Genomic DNA, 8625 nt, shown 5'->3' with positions numbered 1-8625 from the left:
TCAAAGGGGCACAGTACATACTTTCTTGTTAAAACAAGACACTTGAATAGCATATGCTAGAAAATTCTTGTCATAAATATAAAATTTATATATAATACTTTATTATATATAAAAATATAAAATTTATATATAAAGAAAATCATCTGAGTTTTTTTTCTGAACCAGAATTTTAAAAAAATGTTTATTTATTTATTTTTGAGAGAGAGAGAGAGAGAGAAAGAGAGAGACAGAGAGAAGCTCTGTGCTCAGCATGGAGCCCGACACGGGGCTCCATCTCATGACCATGCGATCATGACCTGAGCCGAGGGCAAGAGTCAGATGCTTAACTGACTGAGCCACCCAGGCGCCCCTGAGCCAGAATATTTTTAAATTTCCAGTTTAAATCAGCAAGTACTTTTACTATGATAATATGTAAATATTATATAAGAACTAATATTTTATGAATAATCCATTTGTAATAGAATTTAAAAATATAAACATACAAATTGTAAATAGATGGAAAGTGTTCAAAATATGAAAGATGCCTGGTGTGACCAGCACCGTGGCAGCCTTGTACATGACCTAAACAAAGCCATCCGTGGTGGCCTTGGAGGCCCCAGTGTGTGGGAAGCAGACGTAGCTGATGAGCTCCATGGGAAACGCTGAGTTCCGTTAGAAGTATGTAAAGTGTGGTGGAGGCAGAGGGAAGGAAAATGAGGTCAGCCTGGGGTTTTGGCAAAGGCTTGTGTGTGTCAGAGGCACTTGGGTAAATAAGATTCAGAGTCTTTTTTGACACATTTTGGTTGTTAAGCAGCCTTTACTCTTTCTGGGGGGATTCCTACTACTTTCTGGATAAGTGAGACAGCTGCATTCCAGATCAGTGAGGTATTGCTGTCTTCGATAGACTGTGTTGATCTCCTCTCCTACTGTCACGCGCCAGTGCACAATGCCTGGCACACTAGAGAACAGGCTTTTCATAGATAGTGGCTGACATAATTTTTTCATTCATTCCTCAAAACGTTTCCTGAGCCCTTATTTGGCACCGTGGACTCCATTGAGCACCAGGCAAACAAAGAAATGACCCCACTATGGGTCCTTCCCCTCAGGGAGCTCACTCTCTAGTTATTACAACTCAGTGGAAGAAGAGCAGTGGTCAGGGTCAGGGGCAGCTGACTCAGATTCAGGGCTCAGTGGAGCCTCCAATGGGGCGGGGCCTCTGAGCTGAGTCTGAAAAGAAGGGTTCTGGACATAGAGGCTGGACAAGCACTCAGGGCTCAGCAAACACGGCAGCAGGGCGGTGCTGGAGCACAGGGAGCACATGGTATGGGGTGCAGCTGGAACATAGGATCTGAGGAAGGGACAGTGACAGATGATGGCACCTGCGAGGTGGGCAGAGGCCAGGGCATAAAGGTCTGAACTGCAAACTGAGAGCTCCAGGAGCCTCTGTGAGGTTGTAAACAGGTGCGTGCATGCGTGCGTGTGTGTGTATGTGTGTAAGCGTGACAGAAATCACCTCTATATTGGAATCACCTCTATGCTGTGGTGTGTAAGGCGTATTGAGAGCCTGGGGGGTGAACTGGAAGTAGGGAAAGCCTCCTTGGGGGCAGGGAGAGTGGCTCCCCGGTCAGTTTCCGGCACGCGGCAGGTGGCTGGGGGATAGTAAGCCGTGAGGTGGTACTTTGTGACTGAGAAACCAGCAGGGTAGGATCACAAGTCCTCCTTGCTGAGTGACGGCAGAAATTACTGCTGTCACTTGATGGAGCTGCCCAGCAACCCTCTGAGGCAAGTAGGCTATATACCTTAGCTCCCCTTTACGGACCAGGTAACTGAGTCAAACTCTTTTGGGCTGGCCAAAGGAGTCAAACCCAGGTCTTTGTCACTACCAAGTCAAGCACACTCTCCGCCTGTCCCCGGTGGGGTGGGTGCAGTGCTGGGGGAGAACTGGCTCACTGGTGTCTCCTCTCTCCAGGATGACTGTCTTCCTTTCTGAAGATCAGAAAGGTGGGGGGGGACTTAGGCTTCCAGCCCTGGAGTCCTCCAGGCATTGATGCCCCCTTCCCTGAGTCTACTTCCAGGCAGAAGGAGATGACTGCCCAGGGGGCATCTGAAATCTGTCTTCCCCAAAGCAGCGGGGAGAGATCTGTGGGTCCAGGACGCTGTCATCACAGGAGTATCATGCTGCTATTTAATAAAGGCATCAGTGCTTGAAGGGCCATTAAGTAACCAATGATATATTTCAGCCTTGTTGAGGAGGAAGATGCAGAGTTAAATCAAATTCAGACCATGTGGAAATAAAAGAATAAAGAGGCTGTTCACATGCATGGCCCTCCCCCTGAGGGGAAAAGAAAAGGAACAAACTGTCATCCAGGGTCTGCTCTGGGCCCAGACAATGCTTAGAAGCTTTCGCACTGGCAAGGCTGCCAAGTAGAGACGGTGCTGTCATTCGGTCAAGAGGACTGTACGGACACCAGCCACTTAGGGGCGGAACCAGAATCTCAACCCTGGGTCTGACGTCACGTTTCCTGCTCCTCTCACCGCCCTGAGCTGCCTCCCCTGTGCAGTCTTTCCTCTGCACAAGGCAAGTGGGGATTTGCTTCCGTGCAAAGGGTGAAGGGTGTGGAGGTCAGCCACCTGTGCTGGTTTTGACCGTCCTGTCCTTCCTGTCCTGTGCGGGCTGCGGCCGCCTCTCTCCCTGCCTCTCACTACTGTCCCTGTCCCGTCTTCTCCCCTCCTCTGTCCCCCACAGAGACACCCGTCCTGACACCCATAGTTTTCACTCCAGCCTGAGATCCTTGCTGGTTAGTAACGAGCAAGCTGATGGTGAATTAGTTGCGATTCCACCTCAGGTGCCGCATTTAAAAGGAGGTCTTGGAAGACGGCTTCACCTGCGAGAGCCAAAGCCCTGAGGTCCCTCTGGTGGGGTGACCGGCCGTGGGGTGGCTGTTCTTGCATTCAGAATCCTTACTCGCATCCTGGCCAAGCATTTAAGGCCCTTAAGATCTACCCCTGATAGCCCATTAGACTCGCCCCTGCCAGGCTAACCCACTCTCCTACACTGGCTGTGTTCTACCCTAATAGCCCAGATTAGGCAGGTGCTGCCGCCCTCGCTCCCGCCGACCTCTTGGGCCAGAATAGCTTTTGTTCCCCCCACTCCCGGCCGGCTGAACTTGGGGCTCCACTTCACAGCCATTTGTGAGCTCCGCCACGAGCCCTGCTTCCCTGCAGAAGCAGCCGCTTCTTCCTGTGTCCTCTCAGCACTCGGTATGTTCCTCCTGGATATGTTGCTTCTCATGGGGGATAATGATTTGTTTATGGACACTAAACTCTGAGCACTTTGAGGGCAGAGATTGTGTTGTGTGTGCGTGGTGGGGGAGGGGTTCTGTCGTGCTTGGCCTACAGGCCGTGTCCCAGAAGGGAGGGACCGTGACCAGGGAGAACGTGAGAATGTGTGCCAGCGCCGGCTTCAGCGGCAGAGGGGCAGAGAGACACATGAGTGAGGGGGCGAGTCCAGCCTCTAGCTCTCCTCTTTCCCTCCTGCCTCTTGCCGGGAAAATCCGGATGCCTTTTTCTGGGGCTAACACTGCTGGGTCTTCTCCAGGGTCATCCAGCAGGGGGCTCTCGCCTGCCTTCCCCTGGGAGAGTGACCCCCTCCCCCTGCCCTTCCTCGGCCCCCATGCCCACCCTCAGCCTGACCTGTGTTCTCTCCTGACTGTCGTAGGGGAAACAAATGCAAACCTGCCATCCTCCTTTTGCTTTGAAGGGACCTGACCTGAGGAGCCGGCGCTCAGATGCTTGAGAAGTCTCCCCACTGCACAGCTAGGGACTGTCTCAGTCACCACTGTATTGTTAGGCCTGATTCATAGTAGGTGCTCGGTGCCTCACACTTAGCTGTCATCAAAGGAAACCAGAGCTGGACAGTAGTGGGGAAAACAGAGTTTATTTAGGACCCCTCGCCATAGAGGCAAAGGGGCCTAGGCTGCTTTCTGTGTACCCCTAGGACGAGTGGGGATTTATAGCCAAGGAGCTGAGTAGGGGTGAACTAGGAAGTGACTAAGAAGATACATTGGGGGGCAAGGGGGCTGCTGGCTAAGCCAGTTTGACAGGATTCTTGCTGAAGCAGGTCGGGGAGATCAGATACCAAAGGTGGAGAATGAGGAATTTGATTAGATACTGAGGCTAGAGAGCAGATATTGAGGGGAGGATTCTTGTTAAACTGATCTCAGCAGGATTCTTGGCTGAGGCTGGGCCACGCAGAGACTGACGCAGAGGGCCAAAGGTAGAGGCCTAGTTGGGAAGAGTGTTCAGAGGAGCCTGACTAAAGTTTGGTCACCAAGAGACTCTGTCCCTGCAAGGGAGACTGGGAAGTGTAGACCAGTGTTGTGTCCAGAAAGAAGAGGAAATGCATTTCGGTGAACAGCCCGCAGTCTCTGCCACGATGCGGTATAGAAAAAGGATTTGGAATCTGTCAGAGCTGGGTTCAAATCCAGCCTTTGCTCCTTGCTAGCTGTATGGACTTGGAGGAGTTGGTTGGACTTGTTCAGACTTTGAGCCTCAGTTTCCTCAGCTGAATAATGGGGATAGTAAACCCCCTGATTCAGAGGATGGTTGAGAGAGAATGTAGGAAAAGCCCCAGTGGTGCATAATCCAACATTACCGTGAGTGTTGTCACTCAAGTCATTAGTTTCCTTATTGTTACCATGTGTCTCAATTTTACTGATTGGCTAAAAACTTAATAATGTGTACGTGGTAAAAAAAAAAACCAACATAGTAAATGTATAAACTCTGAAAACTATGTCTCTCATCCCACTCTTAGTTCCCTTCCCCAAAGGCAACCACCATAAGCAGTCACTTGGAACGTGTCTAGAAATCTGCGTGGGCAAATATCCGCGTATAAACAGCCCCTTTTCCTTCCTTCCTGCCTTTATATACGACATATGCTGTATTCTGCACCTTTGACTTAATTTAACAATATAACTTAGCTATTATTTCATGTTGGCATGAACTGATTTACTGTGTCCTTTTCTTAATGGCCAGACAACATCCCATAGCATGGGTGTCCCTTCCCTTATTTAACCAGTGCCCTGTGACATGCATTTGGGTCAAAACTACAGGGTGGTGGCACCTCTCTAGAAAGCTGCAGCCACCATACCCTCATCTATATGGCTTGGTGCGCTTGCATGAGAATATGTTTAGGACAAAATAAATCTCACATTCATTAAAATGTGGAATGTTTTCACTCTAGTAACTATCGTGGAGAGAAAGGAGTAGGAATCAGAGACTTGGCTTGTCATTGAGAAAATGAGAGATAAAATACATCGTTTCTTGATTTTTAAAGTCTTTACGAATACAGACCCTTGTTTCCTCTTCTCATGATGCCTTGGATTCCAGATTCCCCAGCAGGGATATTTGACAGATTTATAAACCAATGCAAATCGGCTTTTAGTTTGAGAGTTTATTTTCCCACATAAACAAGTTGTCAACCGACTCTGAATCCCTTACTCATCAAAGAAGTTGGATTGACTATATTAGAAACAAAGTCCTTTTGGGGCGCCTGGGTGGCTTAGTCGGTTAAGCGTCCGACTTTCGCTTAGGTCATGATCTCACGGTTCGTGGGTTCGAGCCCCGCGTCGGGCTCTGTGCTGACTGCCAGCTCAGAGCCTGGAGCCTGTTTCAGAGTCTGTGACTCCCTCTCTCTCTGGCCCTCCCCTGCTCACGCTGTCTCTCTCTCTCTCCTAGAAATAAATAAAAAAAAAAAATTAAAAAAAATTAGAAACAAAGTCCTTTTGTTTGGTTGGTTTTGAGGGGCAGAGAAGCAAACACTGTTGAGCGCTTTGTCTGTGACAGGTGTTTTTCACAGATTGTCTCATTTGATCCTTGTAGACCTCTGAGGTGAAAAATATCCCTGATTTCCAGACAAAGAAAGGCATGGGTTCACAGAAGTTAAGTGATTTGCCCAAGGTCCTACAGAATCAAGATTTGAACTCAAGTCTGGATGACTGTGCCACTCTGGGCCTCTCTCGTTCATTTTCAGAGGATTCTGTAGAACTTTCCCGAATGTTCAATAAGTTTTACCTATTGCATAAACATCTGATGATTAGCAGTGCCTCTTGATGGTTCTGTGGCCTTCCTGAGTTTAGCAGAGAAAGAGGGTCTGTTATGGCTCCAAGCTCAGTGTCTGGCATGCTTAGTCCTTAAATCATCAATCCAGCAACTCTCAGGTGACTAGTCTAGTCTACATCGTCAGCTCTGCCCGTTGGCTCTAAGGCAAGATGGCTGTCTCTATGACCCTGGACTCTGGCTCCGTGTCCTTCCCTGGTGTTCTCCCCATCCACTTTATCAAAGTTCTTCTCCTGCATTTTCTGTCTCTTAACAAAGAAAAGTCATTTAAAGCACTTTCTGGGGCGCCCGGGTGGCCCAGTCAGTTAAGCATTGGACTCTTGATTTGGGCTCAGGTCATGATCTCATGGTTCATGGGTTTGGGCCCTACATACTGTTAGCACTGAGCCTGCTTGGGATTCTCTCTATCCCTCTCTCTCTGCCCCTCCCCTGCTTGCACTCTCTCTCTTTCAAAATAAATATGTAAACAAACAAAGAAGTACTTTCTAAGTGGTAGGGCATATTTGTGACTAATGACTCCCCCTGCCTGCCCACACACCTTCCACCAATTCTCCAGCTTCTGAGCTGGTGTCACTTCAGCTCGAAGCCTGCTTTCTTTTCTGAAACCTGCATTCAGTTCGTCCCAGCTCCCAGAAAATCTGTTGCCCATGAACAAAAATTAGCACTTTAAAGCTCCCTCCCACGCCCACACTTTGAAACATCATATCCAAAGAACCACATTATAATTCAATCCACCATATCTTGGGAATGGCCTGTTTTTTCAGAACATACCTTGGAATCAGTGCTCTCTGCCTGCAAATCTCTTTTTTATTAATTTAATAAGTCACTATTAACTTGTTTCCATATTAGCACAGTTCTCCTGTTAGCTATAAATTCACTCTTGTTTTATTATTTATTAACAAGCATTTGTTAAGGGCCTGATAGTGTCAGGTCAGGCTACCACTTCGATGATCTCACGTATTCCTCAGAAATAACTCTGTGGAGGGGGTATTATCACCCATCTTTACAGTTGAGGAAAATGAGGCTCAGAGAGGTTCATTAACTTGCCTGTGTTTCATCCAGTAAGTGGTAGGTCTGGGATTTGAACCTCAGTGTTTGGATTCTAAATCCATAACCTATCCCAGGTGAAAGCCAAGGATTATAGTTTCTTATTATCTTGCCGCTTCAGTTACTCTACTCACCTCCTTAATTAGCGATGACTCCAAATCAGTAGCATGTTACTGAGCCTTCTGGTGTGGGAATGGGCTTTGTTTTGACAGCAGTCATGTAATCCATACTGAGGAGGCATTACTTAATCCAGAATAAGAGATGGTAAAAATCCACAGGAAAGCTGGAAGAAAGGGGGAGGGGGTGCATTTTTATTTGACTGGCTGGTTGCTTGATTTCTAGAGTTTCCTTCCCCCTTCCTTCCTTCCTTCCTTCCTTCCTCCCTCCCTCCCTCCCTTCCTTCATTCCTTCCTTCCTTGCTAAATCCGCATTCCAGCCTTCCTGGAAGGCTGAAGTACTTACTTCAAGGAGCTCCACCCAGTTCTTAAAAGTGTCCAGGAGGCGGCAGTCAAATACACTTCTAGCTGCTGGGGTTTAGTTTTTCTGAAGCCTTAACCCAACCTATCCCAGACTTGTCTGATCATAAAAATCACCTGGAGCATTTGTTAAAGTTTGATTTCCCAGTAGGAGTGGGACCTGGGGAATCTTTATTATTATCATTTGTTAACAAGCTCCCCTGAGGCGATCCTTAGATGCGACTAGCCTGGGAAACACTGAGCATCCTCGCTGGGAATTAGCGGACTAATCCCCTTTGTGACTATCCTCTGTAGATTTGAAGCACAGCTGGTCACATTGTATCGCAGTGGAGAGAACATGAATTCTGGAGCCAGAAAGCACAGGGTTCAGAAAACCCAACATGACTGCTGATACATTGTGTTATTTCAGGGATGTAACCCAACCTTCTGTCTTGAGAACTCTGCCTCCGCCAGTTTCTCTGCCTGGAAACAAGAAATTGCTTTCTTTTCTCTCCTTCGTTGGGTCTCCTTTGTCTTCTTCAGCTCTCAGGAGCTCATTCCCTGAGCTCTCCCGAGCTGCCTCACTCATAATTATTTTTGTAAGAATTTTCTAACTGTTTGTCATTCCCCACTAGTCTAACCATGACTCTTGGGTTTATTATTTAGGACCATTATGATAGGGAAAGATAGGATAAACTAGGCAAAGAGGGAAAGGGTAGGACCTGAGGTACCCAGGTGGGAAAAAAACGCGTATTTTAAAAACAGTCCTGGGAGCATTTGACCACAGCAAACTCCCTGAGGCTTAAGGTTCCTCTTAAAGATGTAACAGCCATCATCTAGTCCCCCTCAGGTTCCCTTCAATAATTTGACAATCAAAATACCTAACTAAAATAAGTAAACTGTAAAACTTATGTTATATGAGGGACAGTATGACCACAGTCTGACTCCTCATGCAATGGAAGCGAGCCAATCAGGAATGGACAACCCAGCACCTAGAGTTATCAAGCCAGTAAGGGTTGGTTCTATT

The 8625-nt window shown here is 47.6% G+C and overlaps 1 protein-coding gene and 1 long non-coding RNA gene across 2 annotated transcripts in view; one reads left to right on the top strand and one right to left on the bottom strand.

Annotated features, from left to right (window-relative positions):
- TTLL11 (tubulin tyrosine ligase like 11) overlaps positions 1 to 8625 on the top strand; it is a 233162-nt gene that overhangs the window by 17550 nt on the left and 206987 nt on the right.
- Positions 5417 to 7844, bottom strand: LOC144236210 (uncharacterized). The gene is made up of 3 exons (XR_013336446.1): positions 7606 to 7844; positions 7278 to 7426; positions 5417 to 5711 (listed from the first exon to the last, which is right to left on the bottom strand). It is a non-coding gene; the product is annotated as an uncharacterized LOC144236210 (long non-coding RNA).

This window comes from Crocuta crocuta, unplaced genomic scaffold, assembly GCF_008692635.1.
Source record: "Crocuta crocuta isolate KB4526 unplaced genomic scaffold, BGI_CrCroc_1.0 scaffold95, whole genome shotgun sequence".
In the NCBI taxonomy this organism is placed as follows: domain Eukaryota; kingdom Metazoa; phylum Chordata; class Mammalia; order Carnivora; family Hyaenidae; genus Crocuta; species Crocuta crocuta.
This window is presented reverse-complemented; position numbering and strand designations above follow the sequence as displayed.